This window comes from Hippopotamus amphibius, chromosome 14 (assembly GCF_030028045.1).
Source record: "Hippopotamus amphibius kiboko isolate mHipAmp2 chromosome 14, mHipAmp2.hap2, whole genome shotgun sequence".
Taxonomy (NCBI): domain Eukaryota; kingdom Metazoa; phylum Chordata; class Mammalia; order Artiodactyla; family Hippopotamidae; genus Hippopotamus; species Hippopotamus amphibius.
The window spans coordinates 12,855,844-12,868,916 of NC_080199.1; positions in this window are offsets into that span (position 1 = coordinate 12,855,844).

Below are 13,073 nucleotides of genomic sequence, written 5' to 3' on the forward strand. Positions count from 1 at the left end.
CCTTAATTTCTTTGTTAGACTTGGATCGGGTTTTTTCACTCATCTAATGTTAGAATTTATAATTGGAACTTCTGTTTTCTCTTAAAGCTAGCAAAGTAACAGTGCTCATCTGCTTTGAAATCCTGAAAAGAGAAATAAATAATAGTGGGAAAAAATAAGCAAATTTACTGTAAAGCATGTGGTTATTTTAAAAGATATTACTTTGGGGACTTCCCTGGTGGTCCAGTGTTTAAGACTCTGCCCTTCTACTGCAGGGGGCACAAGCTCGATCCCTGGTTGGGGAACTAAGATCCCACATGAGGTGGGGTGCGGCCAAAAGAAAAAAAGAAAGATATTACTTTGAAGACTTAGCATGGATAAGTATAAACTCTAAACTTTGGGCTACATATGTATTTGTTTTCCCTTGGAATATTAACATTTTGCTTCTTAATTCCATAAATATATCTTTCTAGTGTTTAAAATGTAGGGCTTTTCACTTTCTTTTTTACCAGATGGCAGTTGTTATAATCATTTTCAAAGTGAATATTTTAACTTTCAAAAAAATAAAACACAAAATGGCATGTATGGAAAATTAGGGCCATTTCATTTTGTTCACTATTTTGTTAAACTTATGTTTAGACTATTCCATCAATCTGGACATTTTCACAGATATTTTTATCAGTTCAGCCTGTACTGTATCACTTACCAGTCTGGTTGCTATGATTTGACAATGATTTTTTATTCTTTTCCAAACAAAAAATAACCTTTCAATGACAATGCACTTAGATTTTGAAAAAAAAAAAAATGTATCCATACTCTTTCAGGCTATTTTCAATTATACAAACCAACTGTATTTTAGCTTCAAACTCTCTTTAATCTTCAATGTTATTAGAACAGGATTTGTGTCCTTGGGGACAGAGAGTTTTTAATTGAAACCCAAACCCCAGAGCGGTAACAAAACATTTGTGTGATATGGCAAATTTAGGTTATTTAAAGGAAGATGAGGGTCAGATCTTGGTTCATTCAAAACAAGTTAGTAAATCCCGGTCTTCATTGAGAGATAGGGAACTAGGGGGATGCGTAATAATAAAGATAATAGTAATTTTTAAAATAATAAAACAATACATTTACATGCACTTAGTGCCTGGCACTGTTCTAAGGGATTTTCTCATATTAACTCTTTTAATCCTCGTAATCTTAGGGGTAGGTGCTGCAATAACGCCCATTTTGCACATAAGAAAGAAGGAAGCATAAAGAGGTTAAATAGTTTAAGGCCTACTGTCACATCAGTCGTAAAGAGCAGAGCCAAATTTCAAAGCCTGGTGGTTGCCACCAGAATTGGTGCTGAAACGAAGCCATTTACTCCCAGGTATGCGAGAACTTGCAGCAGAGTTGGTGTTAGATTTCTGACTCCCATTCGCGTCTTCTATTTCTCGGCTATTGCTTTAGCAAAACACAAGGACCCACTCTGATCTGTCTCTTCCCAAAGCATCTGTCTCGTTACCCCATTGGCTTAATACTTGATGGCTCCCCTATCCTAAACAGGCACCTATTTCTGCCAGCTGGAAATACTCCAGGGGCGGGGGTCCCAAGGGGTCTTATAAATCTTCTGGTCCCCACAGAGCTGAGCGCTGGGCTGGCCATAGCAGGGCTTGTGCGGGCCCTGTCTCTGAGGGGTTGATCGGGTCTGTAACAAGAGCACATGGGGTTTCCTCCCATCCCCCTACTTCCCCATGGAGTCAACACAAAGTGGAAGGAATAGCCTAGAAGCAAAGCCAGGAACAAAAGCTGACCCAGGACCCTCTCTCTGTCCTCCTGCATCCCTTTGTCATGGCTGCTCAAAGGCAGGAGGCTGCCTGCTTAGGAAAAAAGGTAGCAGAGCCCCAGGGTCCCCGGGCCAAGCCAGAGCCTCCACCTTTCTACTGAAGCTTCCTCTCCAGGCAGACCTAGATCAAAACTCCTTCAGTCTGATGGTGTTCAGACCTGCCCTCTCCTTCTGTTTAAATCCCATTCAGATAGACAACCCAACCTGTCTCTTGGCTTTCCAATCTCCCTTATACCTGATACAGACACGTGCGACCATTGAGCCTTTAGGAACTTCATCACAGGTGGAGGACCCGCAGGCCCAGCTACTGCTCAGAGCAACGGCTGTGTCAGCAGGTCGGCCGCAACATGTGTGAGCTCAAGAACGGCTGCTGCTTCCCTTCTGCTCCCAATCTCCCACATGAATGTCTCACCCAAGCCTCCCAAACCAAAAACATACCGGAAAGGGATTTCTAGGAAATGGAGCTCAGCCCCGCCACGCTGACCTGTCACCAAGGCCACCACAGCACCTTACTGCCTCACACAGCAAGTGATACTCGCCACATAAATGGTAGACGTCACCTGACTTGGCCTGGACATCTTAGATAGTTTCGGAGAGAAGAGTAGGTATCCCAGATGACAACATGTGAACTCCAAACACGCTAAAGGGCAAGGAATTTGGAATCAGAACACCTGGCTTTTCATCCCAATTCTTTCCTTTGTGTTTTCTGGGAAAGTCACTGAAATATTCATCGAGTGCCTTAACCTTCCTGAGACCCAGACTTGGCAACTGTAAAACGAGAATCACAGTATCTGTTGGGGAAAGAGTCGGCGGACTTAAATGATATGATACATGTTGAAGTTTTTGTTGTTTTTCAAACTGTAGACAAGAAAATAAAATTGATCCTTATTTACTTTGCTTTTTGACAGGGGTATGCTCTGGTAGAGCATGCAGACACTCTTCTTTGGGGGATCAATTGATATGAGCCTACCTTCATAAACTCTTCTTTTCAACAGACTCTGGCAGAAACGGGAACTTCTCATGCCACTTTTGAGCAGAAAGTGGAAGAGAAGATACAGGAAAGGGTGGGCTCGCTCGTGTGGCTTTTGGCAGGTGGAAGGCCCTCTCTGTCTGGTGACTGAGGACACCAATTCTTTGCCTTGTGGGCCCCTGTGTAGGCAGCTCACAACACGGCCCTCCTCTGAGTGGACAAGTGTAAAAGAGGATGCCCAGGTTGGATGCCACTGTCTTTTGTAACCTTCTGGGAAGTGTTACCCCATCACTCTCGCTGTTTTCTATTCACTAGAAGTGAGTCATTAGGTCCAGCCCATACTCGAGTGGAGGGTGTTATCCGAGCTGTGACATCCGCAGGTGGCATCATGAGGGCTAATGGTAGAGGCTGGGCCCACAGGTCAAAATACATGGAGTGATGAGGGCTTTGGAGTACAGCTCTGGTCTTTTTTGTTGGGGCAGGTGGGCGGTGAATACATCTTATTTTATTTTATTAACAAATTTTTACAGCAGGTTCTCATTAGTTATCTGTTTTGTACGTATTAGTGTATATATGTCAATCCCAATCTCCTAGTTCATCCCACCCCTCGGCTCTGGTCTTGTTCTACAAGTTTCATTAGCGTATTTCTGAAATTTTTCTCCTGCTGTTATTTATTTGAAGAGAAGAAGCTTTGGCAAATGGTCACAACATTTTCTCCTATTGCCTTGCTCTTGTCGTGGACGTTGACAGCTTAATTACTTAATGATTCAGCTTAAATGAATGTATGTAAAGGAGGCAGTGTACCCTAATGATAAAGGGTGCAGGCTCTGAAGTTCAAGTAGTAGCTCCACCGTTTACCAGATGAGTTTCTGCAAGTCTCTGAGCCTTAGTTTCCTCAGCTATAAAATGATAATAATAATAGGATCCTCATTGCAGAGGGCAACATAAAGGGCTAGTAAGCCTGGCACATAGTAAACATTCAGTTAATATCAGAGGGGACTTCCCTGGTGGTCTGGGTTAAGACTCCGAGCTCCCAATGCAGGGGGCCAAGGTTCAATCCCTGGTCAGGGAACTAGATCCCACATGCCACAATTAAAAGATCCTGCATGCCACGACTAAGACCTGCTGCAGCCAAATAAAGAAATATTTTAAAAAAATATCTGAGACATGACTTGTTGCTTTTGTTACGCAAGCACTGTATGTATTAAGTACCTGCCCCCAACTAACCTATAATTTAGAGCAGGAGACTAAAAATTCAATTTTATTTTGTTACTTTTTTTTTCTCTGATTTCGGGATAAAATCCCTTTTATCTTCTCATAGAAGGAAAACCAAAAGCCCTCCTCCTTACATTGAAGGCCACTGGTGCTCTGCTAAGTAGCTTCCAGACAGAACATTGAGGTGATCCAGTCCTTGAATGTGCTTTTTACTCTCCCTCTTGCTTCCCTGCTGCCCTTGACACTCGGCTGTTTGGTCTATTATAAGGTTAGAAGGATGTTTATAACTAAGAAGAATGAAAAGTTCTTTGCACATGACCTCGAGCTCTCCAGAGGAAGCATGCCTCTGAAATCTAACCAATAAATAATGAATAGGCAGTGTTTGCAGCAAGAGGTATAAGGCTCCCAGCTTCCCTCAGAGGGAACATAAGGGGCTTTGCAGGGGTGGGTTACAGGTTTCTAAATGCTGAGAGCAGCACCACAATTTATAAAGCAAGTATCCTGGTATTTCCTCCTATGTTCAATGGGATATATCGAATTACACATTTTATAGGGCTGCAAAATTATGTTTTATCATAAAGGAAAAATGGAAGTTAAAATATTTAAAAACACAAAACTTCGGCACTTTCCACTTAGTTTTGCTGTGAACCTAAAACTGCTCTAAGAAATAGTCTATATTTTAAAAAACATAGAATTTCTTAAAGTAAATGTTTATGATTATAAACCTTGATCACAAATGATGCAGCAGGCATAGGGAGTTTAAGCTTCTCTCCAGGTTGGTCAAACACTTGTCCCCTGCATTTAGAGGAAAGGACACATAAGCATTTATTATGCATGTATGGATAATATACTTATTATGTGTATATGGATAATATACCTTTAACTAGTTCAAGGAAGCACCATATTTGTGTTAAGCAAATGTTTCTTTATGAGAAAACTTGAGTCATCGTATGAATGGTGGCAGTTTCAGGAGAGATGACAGGCAGGTAGGAGAAGGTGTTTTTGATCTGGGAAATTTTCTGTGCCTCTCAGTTAATTAAACCATAGAAATACTGCCAAAGGGGCACTCCTGTTGCAACACCGAGGGGCACGGACTTGTTAGCTTTGTGAATTTTCCCAGAATTGATTGCTAGTGCTATAACTTTAAGTTATTCCCTAATATTAATTCTTTGATTCAAATATTGAGCCTTTAAACCTAGAACTGTAGGTCTTACTACTAATCCCCACAGCAGCCCTAAGAGGTAGGTATGTACATCATTTAGAGTTGCTTGTGGCAAGCAACAGAAAGCGACCCTGGCTAATTTAATAAAAAAGAATTCGTCAGGCTCAAGGAACAACAGGAACAGCCAAACACACAGGTTCCAGGAAAAATACGGACAAAAGCAATTTGGGGGATTCAGGAGCAGAAACGGATGAATAATTTATCCAGGGAGGCTCCAATTGTTTCTGGACCCTGGCTCAAGTCCTACAGATGATGGTGGTGGTGGGGTGTCTGATGGTCCTGGCTTGAGTCTGTTTTCCCTTAGGGTACTTTAACTGACATGGGATGGGGTTGGCTTTATTCCACAAAGGGACGTGAAGCAGGCTGTTCCCAAAAGAAGCAAGGAAGGGAAACTGCTCCGGCAAAGATCCAAAGTGTCTACTATAGTATTCTGCTAATTTTAAAGGTGAGGAAAGAGGTCAGTTATGCTTAGTTACATGTCAAGGCACGTATCTAGGTGACAAGGCTGAGATTTGATACCCTGTTGGCCTCCTCCCCTTCCCCTGCCTCTGTGGACTCCTTTCTATTCTATTGAGCATAACAGCAGAAGGATGACATCCACAGCCCAGAAGGTCCACGGCCCTGTGTTTTTAAAACCTTCTGAACTCTTCCAGGGAAAAGCAGGGTTTCACTGGATATGAGGCAGCAGCACTGTGTGACCTTCATGCCTTTCTGCTTTTCCCTCAGTTTTTGTTTCCTTCACTCTACCCCCGCAGGCCTCTTTCCCAATGTCAACAAGTTCAGAGGAATTGATAAGTCAGCCGGGCTGAGGGGAAGGAAAGGAAACAGAAAAGAACCCGCTGGTTCCGTGGCCACTGTGTGCCCAGGAAGAGTTTTCTCCTCCTGCTCGAGCTCTCTCGCCCTCTCTGAAAGTAAGAGTTCCGAACAACCTAGCTTTTTGTTGTGTCACCAGCCGAAACACCCAGGGCTAGCTAGATCAAGAGCAAAGTGTAATTTTGAATTTAAAATTAGAGATCTGCGTCTATTTTAGGAATGGGTAGCTTCTGGGTGGAGACCGAGTGCTCAAGCTTAAGCATCAAAGATGTGAGTAGTGGCTTAGTCGACTTTTAACTTGTGCCTGGACTCATGACTCAAAAGAAAAATGCTATTTATGTCATTAAAATATTTAGCATTCACAGTCTACACAATGCTAACCATTTCTGGTGTGAGTTCGTTTACATGCAGTTATTTCTGTTTACAACAGACCCGGAACAGTTGTTTGATTATATAAGTTACATAGCTAGAAGTGATCCAGTGAGAGTATTTTTATTGTGAGAGGAGATAATGTTTACCAGGTACCAGTATATACAAGGGACTCAGCACATGCTTGTTCCATTCTTTCTGTGAAATAAACTTTGATTATTGTTTGTGTACTTTAACATTTTTATTCATTTAACTTTTACTGAATACCTGCCAGGGGGTCAATCACAAGTCACTCTCCTTCTTCAAATGCATCAGTGCTTTCCGTCACGTCCCAGTGCTTTTCCACTCAAAGTGTGGTCCCTGGACCAGCAGCAGCAGCAGCAGCAGAAGCAGCACCTGGAAGCTTGTCAGAACCAGAGGATCTCAGGCCTCGGCTGAGTCCTCCTGAACCAGAATCGGATCTCGAAGTAATCTGTATACACACTGAAGTTTGAGAAGCACTGACCTCCTGGCTCAGGTGCCCACTTCTTCTTATGAAATAAAGTCTTGCTCCTGACTCTTTTAGCTCACCTTCTGCCACTCCCCTGCTTGCGATTTGAACTGAAATTCCCCAGAGAAACCGAGTTGTCTCCTGTCTCTGGGCTTCTCTCATGCTCTTCTCTTTGCCTGGGTTCTGTTTTCTCTCTTTTTGTCTTGTTATTGCCTACTCTTTCGTTAAGACGTGCACGCATGCATATGTCCATTCATTCATTCTCTCTGTTGAGCACCTACCATATGCCAAGCATTGTGCTTAGGCAGCTTTTTTCTGTATGGGCGTGGTTTTATTTTTTTAAATAAAGTTTTAATTGACGTAGAGTTAGTGTACAATATTACATACCAACGAATTACAGGTGTACAGTATTGCGAGTCACAATTTTTAAGGGTTATACTCTGTTTATAGTTATTATAAAATATTGGCTACATTCCCTGTGTTGTACAATATATTCTTGAAGCCTATTTTATACATAATAGTTTGTGTCTCCCACTTCCCCACCCCTATATTGCCTCTCCTTCCTCTCTCCACTGGTAACCACTAGTTTGTTTTCTATATCTGAGAGTCTGCTTCTTTTTTGTTATATTCACTAGTTTGTGGTATTTTTAAGATTCCACGTGTAAGTGATATCATACAGTAGTGGTCTGTCTTTGTCTGACTTATTTCACTCTGCATAATGCCCTCCAAGTCCATCCATGTGGCTGCAAATGGCCACATTTCATTCTCTTTTATGGCAGAGCAGTGGTCCGTTAATTGTATGTATATCACATCTTCTTTATCCATTTATCTGTTGATGGACACTTAGGTTGCTTCCTTATCTTGGCAATTATAAATAATGCTGCTATGAACATCGGCATGCATGGTTTTGTTTTGTTTTGTTTTTAATTAGTGTTTTTGGTTTTCTTGGATATATACCCAGAAGGGGAATTGTTGGGTCATAATGTAGTTCTATGTTCAGTTTTTTAAGAAACCTTCATACTATTTTCCACAGTTGGCTGCACCAATTTACATTCCCACCAACAGTGTACAAGCGTTCCCTTTGCTCCACATCCTTACCAGCACTGGTGTTTTGTGTTCTTTTTGATGATAGCCATTCTAACATGTGTGAGGTGATATTTCATTGTGGTTTTGACTTGTATTTCCCTGATGATTAGCGATGTTGAGCATCTTTTCATGTGCCTGTTGGCCATCTGCATTTCCTTTTTGGAAAAATGTCTATTCAGTTCTTCTGCCCATTTTTAAATCTGGTTGTTTAGTTTTTTTGATGTTGAGTTGTATGAGCTGTTTATATATGTTGGAAATTAGCCCCATCGGTCTCATTGTTTGCCAATATTTTCTCCCTTTCGGTAGGTTGTCTTCTCATTTTAGCAATGGTTTCCTTTGCTGTGCAAAAACTTTTAACTTTAATTAGGTCCCATTGTTTATTTCTGCTTTTATTTCCTTTGCTTTAGAAGATGGATTCCCCCCAAAATATTGCTATGATTTATGTTAAAGGGCGTTCTGCCTATATTTTCCTCTAGGAGGTTTATGGTATCTGGCCTTACATTTAGGTATTTAAGCCATTTTGAGTTTATTTTTGTAAATGGAACATTCTAACAAGAATGTTCTAATTTCATTCTTTTACATGTAGCTGTCCAGTTTTCCCAGCACCACTTACTGAAGAGCCTGTCTTTTCTCTATTGCATATTCTTATCAGGCAGCTATTTAAAGAAACCCCCCACTGAGATGGGCAGCCCTCCTCTCTGCTCTCTAATGTACCAGGCTTAATTCTATCACGTATTATGCAAGGTTGACACTTGCTATTGATGTTGCCCGAAGCAGGTAGGGAGCCTGCCATAGTTCTCTTCGTCTCTCCTGTACCTAGCACAGTTCCTGGTCCTCAGTAGATGCTCAGGCAAGGTTTTGTTGGACTGAGCTCTTGCACTTTGAGGAATGAGTGACTGGGCCAGGACACAGCAGGTGAACTCCGAAGTTATTCATGACCCAGAGTGAGCATACCCTTTGCCTACAGACTGCACCCAGACACCTTCTCGCACCGTTTGCCCTCTCTAATTCACTCAAAGGCCCTGTACCGACCAGTGGCAGTAGTGACATAATCTCATACTCATGTAGACATTAGAAAGATTTGGGAGCCGAGAGTGTCTCAGGCAGGAAGAACTCAGCACAGAGACCTGAGAAGATGACCACTGTGGGGTTGTAGCTGCGGGCTCTTTGCCACGCCTCCCCCAGCTACTACATTGCCCACAGTCTTAGCTGCATGTCATCCTATGAATTACTGACCAGTGGAACTTTCTCCTGATTCCCTACCCCTTGGAGAGGCATGCCTATGGGCAGCTGCAATGGCGGTGACCAGTTAGGGGCTGCCATCTTTGTTGGGGGAGGGAGATGGTTTCCAGAGGGTAATGAAAGCAAGGGCTTTCCTGTGATGAGGAGGAACGATGGAGGGCCATTACATAAAGGATAAAGAAAAATGAGATAAATAGCATAAATAGCAAATGAGAGGTGGAAGAACCTCATGAAAACATAGATTGTGGAGCCAGTCTACCTCGGTCCAGAACCACAGCCCTGTCTATTAGAGCTGCATGAGCTTGAGCAAATTGTTGAATTTGCCATGCTGCAGTCTCTCCGTCTGTAGCGTGGGAATAATAACAGTACCTACCTTATGAGGTACTGTTATTCATAAAGACAAGTTATTATTCATAAAGACTTGGACTAGTGGCTGACACACCACATAATCAATATAAGTGCTATATTGCTTAACAAATAGAGAATACTGAATTGCTTGAAAATAAAATTCAGCATCTCATTCTCTTTTCATCGCTGTGCGCCTTCACACTAGTAAATGCATTTGCCTACTTCATGGTATTTCCCTAGGTTTGCAATAGGGGTGTGTATGTCTTTAAGCTGGTGAGCAAGGCTGTTAAAAAAAAAAAAAAAGGAACAAAAGGGAAACAGCTGCTTTGTTTTTGAAAAGATTTGCCAAGCTCACATAGTTAAATTTAATGGCTGGGTGTTTTAAACCCTGGAGAACAATGTAATTTGTGTCATCACTGCTACAAAGGATGACTCTTTGGCGAACATTTCATTTCAGTGGCCTAAAGACCTAACTTGAACAAAAGAAGCAAAAACAAACACAAATACAGTCATGGAAAAATGCTAATTAGGCTTTGGGGAAAGATTGTCCGGTCCTGTCATGTCTTAGCAGAGCAAAATAAAAATAACACTGGCACCTGCAAAGTTATTTTTCTCCCCAAATATTTTTAATTTTGTAAGTAATATTTTGTTAGTTATGATTCTAGGAAGTGGGAGAGTGTGGAGAGAAGTGACAGGCTGAAGACCAATATCTGAATGTTTATTTCCTGCTTCATTTGCAATCTCTCTTTCAATTCTTCCTAAACTCTGTGAAGGAGATATCCTCCCCATTTACCATAGAACACTCAAGCTCAAAAAAGTTAAGTTGCTTAACCAAGTTCACACAACCCAGTAAGTTACAGAACTAGAGTCTGACTACGTCTCCCCGACTTTGGGGGAATAAACCTCTTTCAAGGTTGGTTTGTTCATTTTTTAACAGGAACAAAATATTTATATCTGAATCTCTTCCATGTCGGTGTCAGGAACCAAATGCTAAATGCTTGGCAGTTCAGGTATATCTAACAGTTAATTCTTCTTCATACAAGATAGAGATTTTGCTTCAGCATAGTCTCTGCATTTTGGTCGTAATCGTGGGAAAGAACTTGACAATGCAGATGACAACTATGGAAGACAAGGATCAACCAATGACCTCATCTTGATTTGGAAGCCCCAGTTTCCACATGTTGGTACAAGAAATGCCAATGACTTGACAAAAACCAGTATTTGGGACACAATTCAAAAAGAGATGGTGATGATTAAGCTCACAAGGGGAGTTGGCCGTCTTGTAGTATTTCTAATTGATATAGAGAAAAACTGGAAGAGAGAAGATTCCTGAATGCAGAAAGGATTAAGGAATTCGGCTACTTTCCTTCTCAGGGGCACTATTCCCATATTATTATACACTGTTTATCACCAAATAGCCCAAAGACATATGAGAGGAGAGAGAAAATGCAGAGAAGATAAGTGATTTATACCAGTTGATAACTAACTGGAAAGGATTTGTTTATTTGGGCTTATGCTCTTTGTAACGTGCATTTCCTGTTACCTTTATTCTCTAGGTCAAGAAATCTCTTACTCCAGAAAAGGTAGGGAACAATTTCATTTCTCTTCTTGACATTGAGTCAAGCAGTCAGTTGAGTCTGCAAAGAGCACTTCCCTTTAGTTGCTGTAACTGTTGTTGAATGTAACAGTGTGCACGTGTGTGTGCGTGCGTGTGTGTATTTAGAATGGGTCTGAGGGCATTTATGAAAAAAGATCCTGCACCCTCACTGGAATAATTCCTGGGTCAGAAGCTGAAAATCCTTCTTATAGATACTACTTCAACACCTGTCTGGTGGGGTCAGAAAGGCTCCTGGTATTGAGAAAATTAATGAAGGAAAACTTCACTAAAATGGAGTCAGGAGACCAGTAGGGAGAGCTCTCTTCGTATCACACGATGCCAACATATATTCCAATAGTAAGAGGTGTACCTTGCACCTCCAGCAAGAAGTGACACTATTATCTCCAGCAGGAGAAAGATTTTCTCCTTGCCTGGTAACAGATCCGCCAATGAGAGACCGTCACCACTCAGCCAATGAAACAGCACTATCCTTCAAACTCCCAGTTTCCTCCAATGGGGTTTTTGTTTATAACATCCCCTTTCAACACCCCCATTCTCCTCTATAAAAGAGTTTACTCTCCTTTGCTTCACTGGATTTGCATGTAGTTTGCCTTAGTTGCATGTCCTGAATTGCAGTTCTTTGCTGCTCCCACGTAAACCTGTTTAGCTGGAAAAATAAGTGACTGTTTTATTGCTTTAGGTTAACAGTACACTGAAAAGGGAAGTGCTCTGAGTTCAGAAAGCCTAGGGCTGGTCTTAACATGATTCCACTTGCTCTATGACTTTGAGCAAATTATTAGAAGAGGTAAATGAATATATTTGAAAATGATTTTGAAAAAGCACTGTACAATATTTAAGGTTTATCAACGGATCGTGATGTATAATAGTAAATTTTTATTGGACTTTTTTCTTTTCTGCCATCTCCTTCTTTTCCCACCAGAGCTTTTACCACACTTCTCCAAACATTCAGGAAAACAAAGAATAGTTTCCTGATTGACTTGGACCTTCCTATGGTGAGTCCTACAAAGGTTGAGTTTGGGTAATTTGGATGAAGTTAGTTGAATGTGCTTCAATCTGAGTCTCTGGAGATAAAAAGTAAGAAAGATGTTTGTTTCCTCTGCTGGAGAGGAATCACACATTTCCATCATCGTCTGGGTTCCCCAGCCTTCTCCTCTGTCCCAAATCAATCCTCCCAGTTTCCAAAAAAGGTACTACTCTCTCCTCTTTCCTCAAACGTCCTTCCTCACCTTCTCTTTCTCATTCTTGACAGGTCCCTTACCCCCTCCCCCTTACTGAAAATAGAATCCATCAGACATATTTCTTACCCCAATTTCCGAATTTCAAACCTACCAAATATCCTACATCCATTCCATCCCTTCCTTCTTTTTTTTAAAAAAATTTATTTATTTATTTGATTGCACCGGGTCTTAGTTGCAGCAGGCGGGCTCCTTAGTTGTGGCATGTGAACTCTTAGTTGTGGCATGCATGTGGGATCTAATTCCCTGACCAGGGATTGAAACTGGACCCCTGCATTGGGAGCATGGAATCTTATCCACTGCACTGCCAGCGAAGTTCCTTCATCCCTTCCTTCTTGAAATAAATATCTAACAAAAAGCTGCCCTTTATGCAGTCTTCTGTAGCCCATTCTTACCCACCTCATCTCAAAGAATCTCATATCAATTATGCCTTCTCTCATCTTTATCCTTAACTCTCCAATCTCCTTAATAGATCAGTCCCTTTAGCATCCAATCATTGAATACTAGCATCTTCCACTTTATAGTAAAAAACAGAAAATCAGCACACTGACAGCACAATCCCTTGCAGTTGTTGCCTCAGCTCTCACCCTTCTTCCAGACAAACTCCTTGAAAGGGTTGCTTCTCTCCTGGTCTCCACTTCTTTGCCACCCACACACCCCA